The sequence below is a fragment of the Lissotriton helveticus genome, chromosome 1_1 (assembly GCF_964261635.1).
Source record: "Lissotriton helveticus chromosome 1_1, aLisHel1.1, whole genome shotgun sequence".
Taxonomy (NCBI): Eukaryota; Metazoa; Chordata; class Amphibia; order Caudata; family Salamandridae; genus Lissotriton; species Lissotriton helveticus.
Window position 1 is genome coordinate 1,879,792,079 of NC_136057.1, and position 22,676 is coordinate 1,879,814,754.

General features: G+C 43.4%; 1 protein-coding gene across 9 annotated transcripts in view; it reads left to right on the forward strand.

Annotated features, from left to right (window-relative positions):
* The first annotated feature begins 2,128 nt into the window (after positions 1-2,128).
* Positions 2,129-22,676, forward strand: part of RALGPS2 (Ral GEF with PH domain and SH3 binding motif 2) — an 890,309-nt gene continuing 869,761 nt past the window's right edge. For 4 of the 9 annotated variants that reach the window (XM_078642140.1, XM_078642188.1, XM_078642179.1 and 1 more), the window contains exon 1: positions 2,141-2,396. The gene's annotated coding sequence lies outside the window, so the exon portion shown is untranslated. Of the gene's footprint in view, positions 2,397-22,676 lie in introns of all 9 variants that reach the window. The other 5 variants (XM_078642230.1, XM_078642148.1, XM_078642205.1 and 2 more) reach the window with 3 other exon arrangements.

Genomic DNA, 22,676 nt, shown 5'->3' on the forward strand with positions numbered 1-22,676 from the left:
CATTGGCATTCAAATTAAGTGCGTCACTTTCAACGGTTTCTCACTTTGGGGAGCCAACTTCAATGCATTAAATTATTTACATGTGCACCTTGGGAAAATAATGTTCTGACTTTCCACAATGAGCCCGTCATTACAACCAGTAGGCCACTGCCATCATTCTGCTAAGGTAGACACCGTCATGCTGTGCATGTCAACAATATGCCATAAATGAACACCACAATGCAGGGACCAGCACTATTGCAGCTGTGGGTGCCATGGATGTCAACAATGTCAAGAATACCACAACTGTGCAATCAATGCTAACAAAGTAGCAAGATTTACCAATATACTCTCAGGATCATCACTATGCAATGGACGCACACTATATGCTAGCAATTACTACCAGTACAACTGGTATAGCGCATACCATACTAAGCCAGTGTACTTCACTGCTGTGCAATGAGCAATCAAAATACGCCAAAAATGACCACCATATAGACTGACCACCACTGGGCCACTAATGCACACAAAATACCAAAAAAACACCATTCTTTTCAGAGGAAGGTACCATCATACTATGGATGTCCACAATATGCTAGGAAAGGAATTACCACCATTATGCAACAGCCTGCAATTTACCAGAGGTAGGCAATTGACATGGTCCCAAGGACGTCCACAAGCTGCAAAGCATTGCCACACCTGCGCAGGGACAATTATTTGACCAAGGTTGGCTGCGAGCATAACACTCATTCAGGCACAAACATTTCTACTTCCTGTAAAGAATAAAAGAGGCATTAGAGTTTTCAAGAAACTCTAGTGGTTCCCTCCTTCTGTCGCTGCCTAGCGAGTATCTGCCATAGGACACCCTGAACTCTCAGTCCCAGATCAATATGCCCGCCATAGGTCTCCCTGCACTCAAAGCCGGCTACAACAAACCCTTCTGAGGCTGGCCACAGTGCAATGATGTTTGAAAGATATACCGCATGGCCTCTCTCTTGTTTGAAATGCCTCAGACTATGCGCTGTTCTCTGCCCCAAGTCTGGCGTGCTCTCGGACACTGACCCCACTATTCGTTCTAACTTAAGCCCTGAGAGTACAGGTGTGCCATGGGTCTGCAGAGCAGGGGTGTGATCGGACCTCACCAGATGCACACTGCATGCAGCAAGTCAGGTCAAACTACATTCTCAATGCCCGAGGTTCACGTGGCGTATAAATAAAAAATAAATATCCCAAACGTATTGTCACGTTCACATTTAATGTTGTCTGAACGAATACATCAATATATTCGTCTTTTATAATAGTGCGGCGGTCGGCATGCTTCCTACTTAGGCTTAATAGTGAGATATGTGTGGTTATAGCTTGGAAGAGTATGGTTATTTTACGTCGTCTCTATGTGTTTTCATTGTAGCCCTCATGTGTCCAATCGTTGCCAGATTCTAGAATTTCCACTATTGTAATCTAATCTGTTTGTTATAAATTGAAAAATATATATTTCATCACCCTAATCCCCCTGACGGCTCACGTGCTACCGCAGAGATTTCTTTTTGAGCCCAATGCCAGCCAGCCGCACCTCCCGCCTACTCCTCCTTCCCACACAACCTGCCTCCTGGCAGCTGTGTGTGACAAGTTGCTGCAGTGCCATGCTCGAACACTGACACCATTGCAGTGCCCTCAACCGGTAGCTCAGGCGCTGGAGGAGAGGGGGTGCCTGAAATGGACAAAAGCCTTAAGCATTCTCCTAACACAGTCACTACTACCGTTTGGGGACCCATAATCCTCAAACTACTCGGTTGCTCCTAATTTCATCTTTCAGCTCCATGCGCGTGTCACGTATCAAACGACAAACTACCGGCGTCACTCAACAATCCGCGAGCTAGCACACAGCGTGCATACAGAACACGCATCGCAGCATCACTGAAAGCCGGGCCATCACTTCCGGGGCAGCAAGCAAGGCGGACATTACCCGTGCTGCAGCAGGGGCGGTCTTTTCCGGGGCAGGTGGGCGGTCTCTTCCGGTCCGTAATCAGTGGCGGTTTCTTTGGGGATGGCTAGGCCGCCTTTTTCTGGGCAGGTCAGTTCTTCTGACCAATCACAGCGTTTGCTGGGAAGTACAGACACAAAAGACCCTCCTAGTACCGCCTCTTAGCTTGTCAATCACTTTAAAACAAGCTTTCTGATTACCTCCCATCGTCCTCGCATATTGAAGTTGGTTGGAGTCGGAAGGAAAGTAAAGGGAATCGGATGGTTTGAGGTCTTCTGTCGGGAAAAGGGAGGTAAGGCCCGCGTTCGGGAACCTCTCGCCTGACTCGGAAGTGTTGGCATTTTGGAAGCTGCCTGTTGAAAAATACCGCACCGTTGCCTCTGAAGTAACAGCCCCTGGACCATTACAATGCCTGCAGAGTTGCACACCCCTTGAGGTAAATGCCACTGAATAAACACTGATGAACGCCCCGCCTTTTCTGAGTTGCACTGCCATGTAGCGCCAGTAGCCCAGAGTACCACTTTCCAGACTATCACTCAGTTCTGCAGTGCAGCGCTGCCGCCGAGTAACACAGATGCTAGAATACCACACCCCCAGCAGAGTAATAATTTCCCCACTCGAACCGTACCCTAGTATATTTATGAAATTATATTTTATAATTGTGAATTGATAAATACGTTTTTTTAATGTAAGTTTTATTGACTATATTTTTCAAAATAAGTTGTAAGATTTCGTTCAGATACAGAAAGTGGGCAGTTGATGAATTACTTATCAAACATTATCTAAGAGTACTTGTGGGGCTTCCATCGATTTTTATGCACTCTGTTTTTATTTTAAGGTCAGCACGGTTAGTATTTTAGTGATTGAAACCAATTTTTTTTATACCAGGTACTATATGGTAATGCTACTTGAATATTTTTACACCTTCAAAGTACCCACCCCTCTTCCATTTGATAGAATGTATATTCACAGAATATGCCACCCCTACAGAGTTTCATGGCCCATGTATTAACACTGGTAAACCAGTACTGCTTCCCTATAATAACTTTGCCCCTTTAGTATCAATATCTGTCCAATTGTAACTATGTTTCAGTTTTCAGTCACTGCCCAAATGTAACACTGCCAATTCAATATCACGATCTACTTAATAGGATTTCCATAGAGCAGTGATTCCCAAACTGTGGCTCTCGAGCTGATTTTTGATTGGTTCGCGAAAGTCAGAGCAGCAACTAAAGATGACTTTTGAATTCTGTGTTTAACGTGTCACATTTGCCTCCAAGACAGGTCAAGGCTGCTTTATTCTTTTAATACGTGGATTGGTGTTTACTTTTCTTTCTCTGCCTGCATAGTGAGAGCTTTTAAAGTGAATTATATTAAAACGTAGCATTTTGTTTTTTGCAATACACTGCAAAATGTAAATACTTGTAAATGAACTGAATGAATCCAGCAGTTAGGAAAGCAAAAATTATGCACTTTTTTGTGATCCTGAAGCTTGCTGAAAACGGAGATTTTAATAGGGTCAAAACAAGACACTTACTTAATGATGCCCAAACGAATAATATTCACAGAAACCTGATTACCACACATTTGTGTGGTGTATAGATTTGTCAGTAGAACTGTGTGTATGTGCAAACTTATTGCCCATTCTAATGGAAAACGTGCTGCCTGTAAATGTGCTACCATATGATGCTTTAGTTACATTCAAAAAACACCCTGGCTCATGTCTTTTTAAGATAGATGGGTCGCAAAAGTTTGTTCTTATGAAAAGTTGGTTGTGGTCCTAAAAAGGTTGGGAACCACTGTCATAGATGATCATTCCATCCATGTTGATAATGCCCTTTGAGTTAAACCCACCACAAAGATCGCCTTTATTTCAAGAGTAACCTCTGCCTCTACAGAAATTTCCCAATTAATGCAGAATATGAACACTTCCAAAGAGTGATATTCCTCATAATAGTACTACCACATCAGTATCCATTTTGCCACAGTAACACAGTCCCATTTTGTCAATGCCCATTGAGTAATACTGCCCCTGTATATCACCTACCCCTGCAGCTCTTTCTGCATCTAAAGTACATCAATGCTGCCACTGAGTATCCAGGTCTGCAAAGTAGTACTGTTGGTAGAGTAGCCATATCCACAAAACAAACCAGCCTCAAAATATACTTCATCTTCCAAAGAAATTACAGCTGTAAAACAGGTCTTTTATACAATGTTAGTAACTCCACACCAACCCTGGTGTCACCAACCTAGGAAATCGGCCCTAATTTTGATAATTACACCCAAATTCTCAACACCAACACGCAGAGCATCAGTGAACCTAAATCATCTGCGTCATTATTGCCAGTCCCACTTCCTATAGAAAAGTAAAGTATCCCTGCGAAAAGAGTACTGTGTGCAACTACTGTGCCTTCAGCTCCAAGTATTTGGGCCCTCTGCAGAGTAGCAGTACTAGAATAGATTAATAGGACATAAAAGTGAACCATAGAAAGTCGTATGTTATGGCTTGTGGCCCCAAGTCAACAAAGTCAAAATCTTTCACTGTACAGGGTAATCGGATCGAGAAAGTAAACAAACTTTCCTATGTAGTGATTCTTTTTAACACCCAGTTATTGTGGGACCTCGTGCTGACCCTTGGGGCTAAAGAACGGTGATGGATTAAACCCAGATCTTTTGACTGGTTGTGAGTGTTTGATTGATTCAGATGCTCCGTCCATCACCACCCCCTTTTGTACCGCTTTTGGCCGCCATAAGTGTGGCAGGGTATGCTCAGACGTGAGTCCCTTGCTCACTTTGCCACTGGATTCAAGCAAGCCGGGCTGAAGACGGCTGGAATGCCAGAAACAGGTCCTCGGAAGCTTGTTTCCGGTCCAGGGAAGACCTGGCTTGGCAGTTCGAGCTGGACTGTTCCCATGAGGCACAGGGTCAGACTGATTTGCATATAGCCATGTCTGAACTGGGGTGGCAGAGTGGGCTAAAGAACGGTGATGGATTAAACCCAGATCTTTTGACTGGTTGTGAGTGTTTGATTGTTTCAGATGCTCCGTCCATCACCACCCCCTTTTGTACCGACCCTTGGGGCACAGCAAATGTCTAGAGCTTTGTTTTGAAGCAAAATTGGGCCATAAGTATATCAAAGAAATTACCACACTCTACAAAACTAAATGCCTCTCAATTGCTTCTTATGGGGCTGAAGTGTGGGGTTTTAGCAATTGTGAAAAGCTCAAGTTAGTGGAAAATAATGTTATTAGATAGATTTTGATGTTCCCTAAGAGCGCTCCAACATCTTTCTGCCACTCGAAACTGGGCCTTAAGTACATTACGTATCGTATTGGACTTGTCCCTTTGTTATTATGGGTGAAAATCTGGCGTTCACCGGAGCTGGATTTTTCTAAATCTATTATTATAGATGGTCTTTCCATGGCCAATACAGAGAGGATCCTCTGGCTTGGTTGTCTGAAATTTGCATTTAGCAATTTGGGTGTAAGAGAGTTCTTTAATGACCCCTGTAATTTGCCTCCTCAAGCAACATTTTTATTAAAGTCTTTGTTATTCAAGTATCTGTGCAAGTCACAACCAGCAATTAAATCAGAGAAGAGCATTGGCAATGTTAGCTTTTATACCAATCAGATACAACCCTACTTATATATTTTTCTTGAGCCTCAACATAGATTTTATTTAACCAGATTTTGCTTGAGCATGTTGCACTTTCTGGTAGCTTTTCCGAATCGAGGAGGCTGCCGTGACAATCATCCGCCCTGCCCATGTAATAATGTTGCAAAACAATCTACTCTGCCTTTATTTGTGCACTGTACAAAAAATTTGAGATCCAAATGTTTGCTTCTGATTCTGAGCCCTATGATGAAGCATGTCACCTTCGGGTGAGTGAGGGTTCTCGTCCTTAAAGAAAAGGTCTTTGTTACCCCCATCACACTGTTGAACCTTGAGATTTTATCGTAATCTCTGGGACACACATTCTTTTAGAGAACGTACATGTGAGTTTCCATATTATATCTCTGCCTAGTTAATATTATCCCAAATGTAACCGCATCCTTTACCAACAGATTGTCAGTGCTTCCTGTACAGAAACGTCACCTACTGAGTTTGGTTACTCACTATTCATACTCATGGTTTTTACCTCCATAATAATTCTTAATGGCCCTTATTGCCTTTTCTTGCTGAACACATCAATAAAGTAACAATCCTTTCAGATGACACTATCCCAGTTATTAGAGGACCATTCAATAAGGAACACTAATGCTGCCCTAGAGTACCTGGCCTTGGAGGAATAGTCTCTGGCCACCAGAGTATTATTTAATCTGTCAGAATGACACTGTTTCAGGACCCCATTCTATCAATTATTTGGAGTTGCTTGGTTCTCTTTAGTGTATCAGCATAACGTGCTGAGAAATATTGCTCCTACAAATTTAGAGTGCCCAAAATAGTACTGTGCCTTCCAGAGAAACACCACCACAGTCCCCTCTAGCATATCACTTACCCCTGCTGAAGAAAACTAGGCTCCATGTTGCATTATACACTACTACAGAGTATTGTTACCCAGTAGAGTAACATTACTTTCAAGGTAAGACCAAACTGCAAAATAACTTTACCTCCTGCAGTATTATGTACTGGATGTGCAAATAAGCTGTATCTTCGCTGAGCACCAGCAGTGCATGCACAGGAGTGATACCCTCAGAATAGCATTGCGTTTGGGGCATCACCTGCGGCATCCGATAAACACTGACTTGTACAGAATACAACTACCCGAAAGAAAATGAAAACTACCCGCCGCAAAGTATTGTTCATCTAAGAACACCTCTGCTTTCCCTCCCATTTTGCACCCCTAACCAGCAAGACCAAGAGGATGCTACTTGCTCAGACTAACAATATTTAACCCCTATAATATAATCATAGTGTTACCCATAGGTTCCTTTCCCCTCCCAGTGCCTAGTAAGAAACTCAGACTATTGTCGTCTCCTGCAGGTTAAAGCATTCAACCTCGAAAGTGTTGCTGTAATAAAAACCTAATCTCATCTGCCAATACTACAACCCATGCTAAGTAAATGTAACTAGTTCATAGTATGTACACAAGTCCATATTAAGTTATTGTGCAGTACAACATATTCTGGGGTATCTTTACCAAACCACCTGTAAGTCGTCAATGCTGACCCATGACCAACCTCTCCCCCCTCCCCCCACACTGGTCTACACCACTACCACCAGTTATTTATTCCTTGAACATAATAAGGATTTATGGATTCCTGTCACACCCTGTTAGTTGGACAGAGACTGTCAAGTTTTTAAATGTCTTCCAGTTCTAATGTATGAAACGTGTGAATGTGAGACTTGCTAGTTAATTTTGGGTTGGTGGGCTGGTAGTAACAGTTATTTTGGTTTCTCAATGTTAAGTGGGTGTATGCCCTGGGCTGCCGCTGCCGTATTGATATTATATTTGTGACAGGTTTGTGGGAATTGTTGAAGTTCAGACGCACCAATGTTGTTATGACAAACCAATTTCTGTTAGTTACCTTCATCTTAGTTGATTATGTTATTTGAGTTGGAACTGTCAAAAGGAATCTATGTGCAAGTATATTAAAAACGGCATTGGTAAAGTAAACTGTGGACTATGCCATTTCTCCTGTGGTGTACCAGGAACTTTCCCATGGAGTCTTTACATTAAAAAACGGTGTCAAAATATTGTTTGATGTGGAACTGTCACTTGAAAGTTGGTTTAAAGTGCATTGTTTTGTGCTAATATTTATGTGTGTAGAGGCATTTGGGAGCTTTAGACCTCCAATCCACTTAGTTTGGGCTTTTTGTGAGGCTTTTTTTTTTTCTTCTTTGTATTTTCAATCTCTTGTCCCACCTGTCTGAATAAAGGAAATATTTGCTTTTGTTGAAAGGGCGCTGGGAGTAAGACCACATGCGCCATGTCATTTAATTTCTCACTTTAAAAACTCAAGTCTTTAGTCTTACCTGCCCTACGTTTGTAGAGATTGTCACAAAAGAAGAACCCCAGGTGACCGTATCATTCAAGTTCAAGTTCAAAAAGCTTTATTCGAAATGTAAAAACAATTCATAAAAGCATAGAGTACAATCACAATCGTTAAAATTCATTATGGTTACGTTATAAAAAACACAAAGAACCAATATTAAAAACCATATTTACAATATTTTAAAACAAGTAACACTAAGCATTCAATGGAAGCAGATAAATTAAGCGTGGCAAGGGGATATCATTAATTCATCAGTGATACAAGACTTATTCAGATATAATGGTCCGTCTTATTTGCATTATTGCTCTTAAATACATCATTTATTTATTTATTTTAAGGTTTTATAGAGCGCGTAGTAACCCTAGAGCATCCCAGCGCTTGAACCTGAACTCAGGAGGGGTCAGCATCGGAAGGGGTTAAGGGTCAAGGATTACAGTGTTAATCGTGTAGTGATCTTCCAAAGACCGTAATTTGTTATAAGCCGCTCTCGATTTTCTTATACCCCATGTTAGCAAAAGAGGCCTTAGTATTTGACGTCTTGGGTACAAATATAAAGTGCAGTATAAAGTGCAATGGATGTTGGATTGAATTGATGTCTCATCACAAGGACAGATACGTTTATCCTTGGACCAATCGTTACACCTTGGGAGAGTTCTAAATCTAAAAAATGTTTCAAATCGGAAGGATGTTAATATTCTACGATAGAAAAAGGGTTGATCAACAACAAGATACAGCTGGATGTTTCTATGCAATGTCACTTCATCGTGATTTATGACTGATATCTTGGACCTTTTGACTTTTCCACCTGATCGATTCAAAGTGCTCAACCAAAGTTCTTTTTAGGCTGGATCTGGAAACAAAGTCCATTGTGGCTGGATTAGAGAAGTATTCTGGATGACCAATGTCAGAGAAAGAGTTCTTAATATAAGTGAGTCAAGTAATGTGTTTTACCCCATTACAGAGCAAACAGTCCTCTATAACCGTTCTATTCAATATTGTGGCGGGGTTAGTCCAGATGTTATGCCACAATAAAATTGGTGCCATCTTAATGGTATCTGAGATGTTGTATGGCAAGCTCAGCATGAAGTACGTATGTTGATGTGCTGGAAGGCATTGCCAAAACATACCTTAAGAATTTATTCTCTATTCGTTGAATAGTTTCCAGGGACTGCGTCCCCCATAGCCCTGCACCATAGGTGCAGATGGAGACTCATTTAGATTTATAAATTTCAATCAATATGTGCGTCCGCTTCCTACCTCTCACGCTGGTACTGATTACACATCTAGTCCTAAAGATCCTTGTGCTGCAGATCGGGGTATAAGGAGGGAGGAAAGATTCATGAGTCAACTATTGCAAAGCAGGATCTTGGCAGAGAAACATCGGAAGTGCATCTGTCAGTTTAGTATAGAGTTGACATGGCTTTATTTGTATGCAGGGTGCCACCCGTTGCTGTCCTTTTAAGGTCTGGCGTTAGGCAAGACCTTTTCATTTTACTAAAATGATTTGTATAATATACTTTTTGTAGCTTTCAGCCATCCTTCTTCAACCAATGGTCTCTTATTGTGTCATTCACGTTTTTCTTCTGCCCAATGCAGTATACAGCATGGAGCAGTGGCTCAACCCACTGCAGCCATTGACTAAATTAGCCGTGAGACTACGTTCTGTCTTTTCAAAAGGAGCACATCTACACATAAAATAATTCCCTTAGATGCTGGGTTTTACCATGGCAGTGTGTGCTTTTGAGACCAGCAAACAAATTAGCGTTTCCCCACGTCTGTGTGTGTCTGTGTGTGTGTGTCTGTGTGGGTTTTGTGAAGTTAAACATTTTTTTTGAAGAGGCAGCATTCCCAACAATAACGTTGTACAAAAACCATAACAGAAGAAAACAAAACCAGCATTGACATATTCAAAAGGCTGGCAGCCATTGTCGGGCATATTGGCTATGCCAATGCTTGTTTCTATAGGACTGCTTGCTGCTTTTAGGCACAGATGGTGTCTCACTCTTTCGGCACAGAGGTGTTATAGCCTTCTGTTGCTAGAAGTGCCTGTTTCAAGCCGATTAGAATTGTAATTGTTGAGCATTAAGTCTTGCAGTAGTTATTGTTGAATCGTTGCTTAATAATATTGGCAAACCTGTTTTAAGAACAGCTAAAGTAAGTGGGGCAATGTTGGGTAGTTCAAGATGTTATGCACTGCAACTGTTGTTTTATAAAACATTTCTGGTCGCAGTGTTATGCTGCATATTAAATGCAGGATATTTTACTATCTGATTATTGGTGAACTGCTATTTGAAAGTGCATAGTGCAAACTTTAACAGCGCATATTCTAGAATCGAGGTAGTTCTGTTTTCCCATGCTCTGATGCCACCCTCTATTCTCCCAGATTTCAACACGTTTGTTTCTTTAAGTCCGCTTTAAATGCCTTTTCTCTACAAACATTCTGCCGTCCATGTTAGTCCACGTTTGATTAGTGTACATTTCTGACATTGCATTCCCAAATCTTCAAGTGAACCCAGTACAGTTTGTCCTAGGCTAATACCACCATCAGCTTTCCCTCTGAGCTAGTTCACTACTCCTACCTCTTCTTGCAACCCCTGTCATTCTCCACTACACCTGCAGCGCAGTCTGCACATAACTTACTGTGCATCCCTGCTCTGTTGCTCGCCTTGCTTGTTCAGGCTTGGAACTGTTCTGCTTACAAGTCTCTATACAGCAGTACCATTCTCTGCCCATGTGCAGCTTGGCCGTGGCCTGCACCGCTATTCTGTGGATTTCCCTGCTACTTCATGTATGATAAGCTCTAGAGCCAGCCTTAGCTACCTACCATAGCGCCCTGGGTGAAATCAAATTAGTTCCCTACCTGATCTCATTCCCTCGCCTCTCCAGCGTTTTATACTAACCTCTTCTAAGATGAGTTACTATTACTCATAGTTCTCTCTAAAATCGACTACGGGAACGCCATCCTTACAGGGACTCCAAAAGCTCACCTAGACCCTCTAAGGGCAGTGCTGAACATGGCCGCTTGACTTGTATGTGGAGTAAAAAGATTTGATCACATCACTCCAGCTCTCAACTCCCTCAAATGGCTTCCCATGGAAGGGAGATGTATTTACAAGCTGGCCTACAGCACACACAAAACCCTCCACTCTCCGGCTCCCAACTGCCTGAACAAGAAACTGGTAAGAGCAGGTCAAACCAGAACACTGAGAAGCTCCAACTCACTCCTTCTCATTCCTCCAAAAATGAAAAAGAAAACCACCCAATACCGATCGTTTTCCGGCAACGCTCCCAGGATATGGAACGCTCTCCCGGGAGTCCTCAGATGCAACTTCTCCTTTTCTTGTTTCAAAAGAGACCTCAAACTCCATCTCCTTAACAAATACTTTCCTGAACAACGTCAACTAACCTAGACCTCAATACCCCGAGTTGACTCCCATTCAAGGATTGTTGGTGAACGGACTATGCTAATCTCCTTGTTTTTCTTTTTTTTTTTTTCTTCCCCTCCCCCTCCACTGCACAGTTACTTATTGTTCATACTGTATTCTTTATCCGTAGTTTGCTTACTTACTGTCAGCCTTCTAGGTAATGTAAGGCCCTTTGGCTTTGCACAATATGTATGTGAAGCGCTCTGATACCTACAGGTCTAGCTAGCGCTATACAAAACTTTAAAAAAAAAATAAAAAGAGAAACCTGCTCTACTCCCTGACACTGCTGTTGTATACCCACTATGTCTGCATGAGAAAAATCGGCGCACAAGTCAGATGCACCTCACACCTTGCTGTCCAAAAGTGGATATTGGGGATGTTTAAGAGGCAATACAGTTGGTGGGTGAGAGTTATGAAAAAAGTCTGCCACTGACCTACTCTGCCTCTTACCTTCTGCTCGTGATTTAGTGGTAGGTAGGGAGCTTGTGTTCAATGGTAAGGTCTCCCCTCCCCCATCACCCGAATCACCTATTCAGATGATAAGTTGGAGATGAGACTCCAAGAGAGAGGAGAGGGTGCAAAGGTGAATTAAGGAAGGTGGGATAGGCAAACTGAAGGATATTAAAGGGAGGTAACATTTGTGCAGGGCCTGGGGAGAAAGAGCAGGCACTTGTGGCCTATAATAACAAGCATCTGTAATGCAGTAGGTCTTGCATTTACGAAAGTTTGAGCTATTGGCATTGTAAAGCACAGTTCCTTTTATTTATGTTTTGGTTTTTAAAAAAGAAATAAAAGGCACTGTCATTTACAATGAAAAACCAAAGGAAATTATGGACTGAGTGTTGACAATACAAGCACTCACCCCCTGTCAACTGATCTGGGTTTAATCCATCACTGTTCTTTAGCCCACTCTGCCACCCCAGTTCAGACATGGCCATATGCAAATCAGTCTGACCCTGTGCCTCATGGGAACAGTCCAGCCCGAACTGCCAAGCCATGCCTTCCCTGGACCGGAAACAAGCTACCGAGGACCGGTTTCTGGCATTTCAGCCGTCTTCTGCCCGGCTTGCTTGAATCCAGTGGCAAAGTGAGCAAGGGACTCCCGTCTGAGCATACCCTGCCAACTTATGGCAAACAAAGAAAAACCAAAGGAAATGATGGACAGAGCGTTGACAATACAAGCACTCACCCCCAGTCAACTGCTCAGACGTGAGTCCCTTGTTCACTTGGCCACTGGATTCAAGATAGCCTGGCTGATGAGGATTATGAACCTGAAACCGGTCCCACGATGCTTGTTTCCGGTCCAGGGAAGAAATGGCTTGGCAATTCGGGCTGGACTGTTCCCATGAGGCACAGGGTCAGACTGATTTGCATATGGCCATGTCTGAACTGGGGTGGCTTAGTGAGCTAAAGAATGGTGATGGATTAAACCCAGATCAGTTGACTTGGGGTGAGTGTTTGATTTGCTCAAACGCTCCATCCATCATCCCCTTTTGTATCGCACTGTCATTTACAATGCCAATAGCTTAAACTCTCAAAAATGCGAGACCTATTACATTCCAAATGCTTGAAGGCCTTGCTGAGTTGCCCCTTTCTGTCTACTATGGTCCCTGCAGAGCTCCCCATTTCCTACGAGTTAAATAAACCGGCCGGTGGTCCCAACTGGGCATGAGACCCTCCTGCTGTAAGAGAAAGTCATTAAAGAAAATAGTGCTTGCAGACTAAAGAAGACGTACCGTGTAACAAACTAAGTAAAAGGGACAGTCCTCATGGGAGGTTACAAATGAAGTCCATGCGTTTCTAATTGAGGGACTAACCAGCCTAATAAATCAGAAGCCAGCATTTACTAAGGACAATGACACAAGCCAATGATAAATATGTGGGCGGGGCTTCAAGTGCATACTCCAATACAGCATGGCTTGCAGAGTACTGCATGCGCTGCCCAGGCTCGACCTAAAAATAAATGACCATACAGTTGTGAGGCCCGACCTTCCTTTACCTGCCAGGCAAATAAATACCTTTTATTTTGTGTGTCTCGCATGACGTAGTACACTCTTGAGGTTTGGGCTAACTATGCCTCCTGAAATTGCCAGATTGGTTAGTAAATGTGACGTGTACTTATCCAGAGTTTGAGCTAAAGGAAAAATGCAGATTTGTTTTCATTTAATCTTTCATGATTTTACCATTGTAACCCTGAATGTCAAATTCTCCCGCATGGAAAGTCAACAGAATTTGTCATTTTTCTTAGAATCTCTTTATTATCCTTATTAGTTTTCAAGACATTAATTAATGGATTTAATTTTATATATAATTTTTGGTGTTACCTTACTTCGTACAATGTATCCATGTCGTACTGTAATATTTGTTGGTGTGAACATTCTCCATAAAAGGTATCCAAGGCAATATCAACTATATATTAGCCTTAGGTTTCGCAGTCTACTGCTAATTTGAAGAACCAGTCCCGCAGTGAGCTTTCAATCCTACATTATTTAGTGAACCAGCCAACACGTGTTTCGCACCCTATGTGGCTTTAAATCCTGGGACTTTTTTAACTGCAAACATACTGCCTTCCTGACAGCACCGCAGAGACTAGAAAACGCCAGGAATGTTATCCCGTGATGGATTTCAGGATATTGGAGAATTGTATGACATGAGAATTCAAGATTTCGTGATATTGAAGAACTGCATGATATGAAAACACAAGCCTTTTAAAAAACCTCGTTCCAAGCTGAAGATTTTGACATTCAGGGCCAGAATTGTAAAATCATGCAAGATTGAATGAAAACCAATTTGTTTTTTTTCTTTTGTCCTTGAACTCTGGATAAGTAGCCTTCATCCACATTTACTAACCAACACAAAAATAAATTAAAGTCGTTTTCAAAGCAAGCCCTGTGCTTCCCTCTGAAACTAGCTACCCTGGGCCGAGCTCGCCCATGCGTAAAGCCGGCCCTGCTAGAGTCTGTGTCTCCTGCATCTATACTACAGAAGTTATGTGCAGCTACACCGCACATCTCTTTACCAACATCACTTTCTGCGGTTTTATGTGACCCAGAAGGTAACTTGGTGGGTTTTACTTCAGCTACAGATGTGGGTATTTCACCTAGAGGCACGTCCACAGAAATTCAGTAGCAGTAGAAGGCAACATTATGTGACTAGGTTAGCTGAATTATGCAGCAAATGAAAGGTAAATTACGTTTTGCATTAGATGACTAATGGCAAACAATACAGCGCTTTATGTGGCAGTATTATTATTTTTTCTGTTGCCATTTTAACACACGTTAATGCAATTGACATACCAGGACTGTATTCTGATTTGTTAAGAGAGGAAATAACACGCATTGAGCGGATCCTATTCCAAACGGTATAGAGCATCAATTAATTAGTTTGTCCTGCAAGGAAACACAACAACACCATTGGGACACAAAGGAGGGCGATTTGAGGAGCTTTGTGCACATTAACTGATGTCGAGCTTGGGCACATGGATAAGATCCTTTCGGCTACCAGGAGCCAGTAGAGCGCATTATTACACTGGGCCTCCCTTTTGCAGACAGAGTAACTTTCGTTACCTGTCGCTACAGTATTACAGAGACAGTTGTAATAAGGCACATGGTCCTGGGATCTGGTCCCTAAACATATATAACTCCTTTTACTGTAAATTATATCTGTCCTTTGAGGGTGCTGAGAGCGGCTTTGCTGCTACTTTTTGTTTCCAAATTACAGAAGCCCCTCCAAAACAATACTGTCAATGTAGACGTTGGTCAGTTGGAGGAAGGTACTTTCTTGTCTGTTTATAAAAAAACAAACCTTGATACAGCCTGCCCCAGATATAGATGGACTGGCAACTCTAAAGGGGTGGTATTTAGTTTTATACTTTAAATATCTCTGCAGTCCATCAAAAAAGTCGAACTTGTGTGCGGTCTGTCTGCCTGTGAGTATATTTAACGAACAAAGGATGGCAACTTTGCCTCTAACTGGAAGAAACAAAGGCAGAAACAAAGGCTCTGCACTATCTGTCAGTCCTCACTGGAAGCTGTTACAAAATATGATTTTACAAAGAGGCAAATCAGCATCCGGCCATATCAGCAGTCGTGCATCAACATAATGCAGCAGGAAAGCCACTCGTTCAGTACGGGGGAGAGATTAAATAAATGCTACTTTACTTTTTATCTACAGTGGCAGTTCCTTACACGATAGTAAATGACAACTTGTGAGTAGGCAGCGGGAGGAAGAAACAGTAAGTGGACACTTAGTGCACCCCTCCCAGGCCGCCCCCAACACGGTGGCGGAAGTGGCACTGGGCGTTTAATTCATTATCTGCCCAGAGCAGAGCTCCGGGGGCCCGGGCCGAGTCTTATCTTCGGTCCTGTGAAGAAAGCGAGCGCAGTTTCGGGGTTGGCAAAGGGCGCCAAGCATTCTCTTTGAATGGAGAAGGTAGCAGAGACACCCTGAAGGAAATACCAACTGTATGCCAGTTCATGGCACACTCCACTATCTGGGCCCAGAAGCCTCCAGTGTCGGAAGAAGCCGAGTACCACAGCTGAAGTGGGCTGCTCATTAGGAAATTGGAACATTCCATTCCAGGCTGGTTGCTTTGAAAGGCAAAGAGAACTTTGTCTTTCTGACATGGGAGCCAGACATGCAGATTGCTGCCGCATGCCCTCTTTTCCGTAACGAGGTTTCCCTATGATTTGCAAGGACCTTCTGCCCACTTTCATTTGCCCGCAGCGTTTCAGAGGCTTTGGGCTTGGTCTATTTGCTAGTGTGTGACATTCCCTGTTTCCCATCCCTTCCAAGCATTCGGTGACCATTGCCTTTCGGGTCATCATTCCCTGCTTTCCCTATCGGCTGTTCGTACGAGCTACCTTGCTCTCAACACTATGGGCCTTAAGAGGCACAGGGTGAGCTGATTTCCCCATGGGCCCATCTTCCTTACTAGCGCATCTGTTTAACCGATTGGGGCCTCTCCCTGTGACGCTTGAGATCTGGAGTAAATTGAGTTGAGGGCATGAAAGCAGAGACATCTGCCAGCCCTACAGAGAAGCTCCTTCACAGTCTGACACGATCTAATGGCGAAAACACACTCTGGTGGGGTCACCGGTGTTTATTCATGCCAGCTGTATTCGAGCAGGGCATACAGATGCAGGTCTGTGTTGGGCCAGTACTCTGGCAATGAGCTGGTGAAAGGGGTCGATATTCAGGGAGTCCACCTATCAAGACGTCAGGAGCCTGGTAACCCTACGTTAGAAACAGTACTTACTGAGCGTTGTGGTTTAGAGAACCATACAAATTGCAGGATTACTCGTCCGGGTGAAGGGGGTCAAGCCCATTTTGTTGCTTATTAATAGTTTGACTGGAGTCACAAAATACACAACAGTTGTTACTCTCCGAGAAAGTTGAGAACACTGATCCCATTACACTACAAGCATTTGTAATGCAATAGGTCTAGCATTTGCGATAATTTTAGCTATGGGCCTTGTAAATGACCATGCCGTTTATTTAGGTGTTTTGAAAACCAACACACATATAAAAGGCATGTCTTTATAATACCAATAGCTTAAACTCTCGCAAATGCGAGACCACTGTAATGGTGGCTGCGCACCTTTCTTTAGACACTGCTCGCCGTATTCCAGTTACAGCGAGCCACGTCTAAAAGAGGGGGTGGGTCACCTTAAAAGTAAAAGCACGGAATGGGGCGCTTTTACAAAGAAAAATTGTGAAGTTCAAAGCCAATTTTCCATATTTGCAATAGAAGAAATGGATGTGGCCCTTGTTTCTTAGGTCTTGCATAGGGCAGGTTTTAGCTGTGTTGCTAATCCCATGTAATAAAAGAAAATGCATAAAGTATACACGTGTGGAGGGGCTTTGGGTCAGCCCTTTTCATCCATTGGTCTGTTCACCTGTCATTCACGTTTTCCTTCTGCCCTCCACCGTGTTCAGTGAGTCGGCTCTTTTTAGCCATTTGCTTCTTGCCCTGTCAGTGACTACGTTTCCCTAATTACATGTGGAAACCTAATTACTAGTGCATATCTTCCTAAAATCAAGTACATTAATTAATTGACCTTGTCCTTGTGGTTTGGATATTCCCCTGTATCCCTTTACTGATTAAAAAGCTCTGCGTATAGAAGTGCATTTCAGAAAATATGCCAAGACTGATTGGTCAGTACTTTACTTTGCCAGTAATAATATGAATGACTTAACAGACCAATGACTGAAGAGGGCTGGCTGCAAGCCTCTATATAAGTAAGTATATTATACTTACTCTAAAAAATTGTTTGTGTTGGCAACTGTGCGTGCGGTTAAACAATTAGTAAGTAGATTTCCCTTTCTGAAATGTGATCTTTCTCGCACATTTTCTGCTTTTAGTTTAACAGGCAGGAATCCTAGTAGTTTTTGTGGTTTTACCATGCGTTGTGTTGTCTTTTGAAAACTGGTGAAAAATAGTGAAGTCTGGTATATATGGCTCACCCTCTACTCTTCTGAAAAGAGTAGAAGCTGAATGTAGACTAATGCTTACTTTCCCCTGAGGCGGAAGCCGGGGGCTCTCTCTACTTTCCCTCTGCTATCAGTGCATTTTGCTGGTAATATTGTTCTTAAAGACTGTATATATTTTAAATTGTGCATTTTTAATTACCATCTGTGTCGATCCTGGTGTGAGAGACTAGTGTCGCACCAAGGCTCCCTGCACTCGATTCCCCACCGGCGCAGCTGATTAAGGCGCTGACGCCGGGAGTCAGAGGGCTAGCGCCATCTTAGGGGAAGGCAGGGTAGCAGTCCAGCTCTTGGACGCCTCCCACCCTCCTCTTGATGTATAAAACAGATGGCCTTCCCGTCGGCGCAGCGGGCGCGCCGGTGGCGTGCCAGAGGCGCGCCAAAGGCAAGCCCGTCGGCGCCCGTCCGCGCCTGGCCCGTGACCAGAGCCAGTCCCCATGTTGGTCGCTCTGATGTTAGACAGATTAGCTGGTCGCAAACTCAGCTTTTGGAGTTGAGACTAGGTACGTGTGTGCCAGCCACCCGTTGCTGCCCATGCAGCCTTGCGGGACACTCTTTTAAATGCCCACACTGTGACCATATTTTAACCCCATGGCTGAAACGGTCTTCTCACCATTCGAATCTGGTCAAGCGCCCTAGTCACCCTTTGACGCTGAAGGCGGGTTTGATCAATTGCCGCTCTCTTCCTCGACACTCTAGCGAGATTTGGATGTCACTCTCTACTCATGCCTGGGATATCCTGTTTCTCACTGAGACCTGGATAAAAGACACATCAAAACCTGACATCCACCTAGCAACACCTTCAGGCTATCGATTGTTGGGTATTAATCGAGAAGGCGCAAAAACTGGTGGAGGTCTTGCTGTCATCCTGAGATCACACTTTAATTTAACAATCAGAAAATTTACGAAAATTGGGCTTATTGAAGCCATGTACTTTACCATCTTAGATTCGGCTTCAGTAATTCTGGCTGGTATCTTAGTGTACAACCCCCCAATGCTTTAGCCTCCTCATTAGCATTATTACTACACACGATAGCGGATCTTTCTCTTAGACATACGCACTTTATAGTGCTTGGTGATTTTAATCTGCATGTTGAAAACTCCTTATGCACTCAGGTCACCCATCTACTAGAGACTCTGCAGGGTCTGACCTTAACCCAATTAGTTCAGGGTCCTACCCACATAGCAGGACACACTCTTGATTTAATATTCTCAAATCACCCTGGGATCACAGTGCATCCCTCTCTGTCCCTCACATGGTCAGATCATTACCTTCTCCCTTTTGACCTAACTCTTCTTTCATTACCAAGTCCTTTAGCACTTGGCAGGGAGTATGGGAGAAAATGGCATAAAGTAACTTGTGCCGCTTTGGATCCTCTTTTCCTTCCAACCAGACCCTCTATCTAATGACCTTAATGAAAGAGTGGCTAAACTTAATTCCTCCCTTCTTCTTGCCATTGACGCCATTGCCCCATTACAACCTATTGCCTCTGCCAGATCCCGGCCATCTGCTCCCTTGTTCTCCCCTGCTCTGCGTGAGGAAAAGAGCCATTGTAAAAAGTTGGAACGCAAATGGCGACAGACTTATGATTCTGAGTCTAAAACTATGTATAAGACTGCTCCAAAAAAATTTCAAAAATTAAAACGGTCTACCGTGAGAGCTTTTTATGCTCTACAAATTAAGAACGCAGATAATTCTTCTAAAACCCTCTTTAACATTGTAAAGGACTTTGTTAATCCCCCTGCCATGGTGTCTCAGAGTACCCCCAGCCAGTTCTTATGCAATGGATTATCGGACTACTTTCAAGATAAAATCACTAATATTACTTCTTCATTTACTCCTGCTATGGCCCCCCTATTTCTAGTAACATGGATCTTGAGAAAGTGTCACTGGTGTCCTTCAAAGAGCTTACTATTGAGACTGCATTGAGTCTGTTTGTCCAGTGTAAATCTGGCTCTCCTTTAGATCCTGTTCCTGCTAAAGTGATGGGCAATCTGGCTCCTCTATTGATCAACCCCCTCCTTTCTATTTGGAACACATCGCTGTGCACGGGCCAATTCCCGACTGTATGGAAGGAGGCAATGCTTGTCCCTATTCTAAAGAAAGCAGACGCGGATCCTGCGCAATTTAGTAATTATCGTCCCATTTCTCTCCTCCCTAAACCGGCTAAAATCCTGGAAAACGCTGTTCAAAAACAATTGGCAGATTATTTAGAAGCCAACCAATTGTTACACGACTCGCAGTCTGGATTTAGAACGGGTTTCAGTACCGAGACCGCTCTTCTAGAGGTATCGGAAACGATCCGGGAGTGTGTGGATAGGGGCGAGGAGGCCATGTTGGTCCTCCTCGACCTATCTGCCGCTTTCGATACGGTGTCTCACGAGATACTGTTGGATCGTCTAGGTCAGACTGGAATGGGAGGCGCGGTTTTGACCTGGATTGGTTCCTTTCTTAAGGGACGAACTCAGAAGGTCTTTCTTAGACCTTTTGAATCAGAGGGTAAACCTCTACTTTGCGGCGTGCCTCAGGGCTCTGCTTTGAGCCCTCTGTTTTTCAATGTTTATCTTGCTCCTCTGGCGAAGGTGGTGGAATCCTGGGGGGGGTCAGAGTGATCTCTTATGCTGATGATACTCAGCTTGTGTTTTCATTTAGAGATCACTCTGACACTACGTTTGCCAATTTTCGCCACTGTCTTAGCAATATATGCTCCTGGATGACCTCAAATCATCTTAGACTTAACACTGATAAGACGGAGGTCTTATTTTTTAATCAGAAAACCCCGCTGCCTGCCATTTTGTGGTGGCCGACTGTGCTCAATCCTCCCCCCCCACTCCAGTTCAAACAGTACGAAATCTGGGCTTTCAATTCGATAATGCTCTATCCTGCAAATCTCAAATTAATAAGGTCACGGCAGCTTGCTTTGGCAAGCTGCGCATGATTAGAAAGATTTTTCCGTACCTCCCGCTGGATGCCCGCAGAACCATCATTCATGCCCTGATCACTTCACACCTCGACTATGCCAACAGTCTCTACGCTGGTGCCCCCTAGTACCAAATTGAACGCATGCAGATTGTACAAAATGCGGCGGCGAGATTGATTGGCAATATTCCTTACCGCCACTCGGTCGTATCCTATCGTAGGAAGCTACATTGGCTTCCCATTGCCCGTCGCATTCAGTTCAAGGTTCTGACTCTTGCTTTTCGAGCCCTTATTGGGTTGGGCCCGGGATACTTGAGAAAGAGACTTAAACTGTCCCAGTCGGTTAGATCTCTGAGGTCGAACAACTTGCGCTTTCTGGTTGTCCCTCGCTTTCGCCATTCCAGAACTGGTGGCAGAGCGTTTGGCGTAATGACTGCTAAGCTCTGGAACAGCCTCCCATTGGACCTTAGGTTTATCTCCTCTGAATCACTGTTCCGGAGCAAATTGAAAACTTGGTTGTTCACTATCCCTTAAGTGTCACTTTCCCTTTCTAAGTCTGCAGTCTACAGCGCCGGGACACCACCGTTGGGGGTAGCCGTGCGCTCTACAAGCTTCAAAATAATAATATAATAATAATAATGTAGGAGCAAATGATATTGGGGGTGGGGGGGCACACATTTCATAAAAGTATAGATGCTATTTGATGCTGCTCATAATCCCTCAGCAACAAAGATCCCCGTAATTCACTAATACCCTTCTATAATTCTATGTGTTATATATGACTCTACCTGAGATCCATTAGTGTGAATGTCCTATTCGAAATGTGATAATTCACTGCCGTGACATAACAGTGGGTTACAGATCTCATAACGAACTGTTTATACATTGTAAAGGAATTCCAGGCTGCTCTGAATGAGCCTATCAAAGCAGCTCTGGAATACAGAGTACAGATTTTGTATTTATTATATCTTTTTTTTATTTGGAGGAGAGGCCAGGTTATGTATGGGCCCCCTATTACTCCTCTGCCCCTGGATAGCAGGTGGCAGCAGGAGTATAATATTTGGTGGGGGAATACATAACCTAAAATTATAGATGGGTTAAACGCGAGCTACAGGGGATTTGTTTCACCTCTGGGTTCTGAGTGACGGCATAGACAACGCAAGCTTCGCTCTCCTTGTCTATTTGACATCAGTCCGAACCCCTGGGTGAAAACCATCCCTGTAATTCACTGTTACCCATCTTTAAATAGCATGAATAACTGGATTCTAAACCAGTAATTCATTACTATGATGTAACAACTGCAGTCAGTGCACACTTTTACCAGGCACACACACCATCGGCCGTCAGTGCAGCAGGCAGGCTCTTCTCAGAGTTTCTTTGTAAATATGTGTTTGATGCCTGGGAGGGAGTGGTTTGAGTTTCCTTAAACCATGCTGAGTGTGCAGGTGCAGTGCATGAACTCCTGTGTGAGTGAGCCATGCTGCCTGGGGCTCACTCACTTCACACTTGTAAATTGCGCCTGCACCAGGCTTTTTCTCATTTGCAAAGTTCGGCGCATGGGCAGCCCCCACACCCCCGGGAATGACTGCTTCCTACAACCAGAATGGAAACAACATTCAGAGCAATGAAAACAAGTTCATTTGATGCAAAGAACTGTTAACAAAAACCATGTCCAGCTATTGTAGATCTGGCAACTTAAACAAAACAGCAACAAAAAACAAACTAGCATTGGCATAGCAAATAGGTCTCGCTTTTTGGACCCTATAAGTATTTAGTTATGCAGCAGAATATCCTTGGTGCAACAACAGCAACTGTTGCATGGCTAAACACTTATGAGGTCCCAAATGTGAGACCTATTGGGTATGCCAATGCTTGTTTTGGAATGC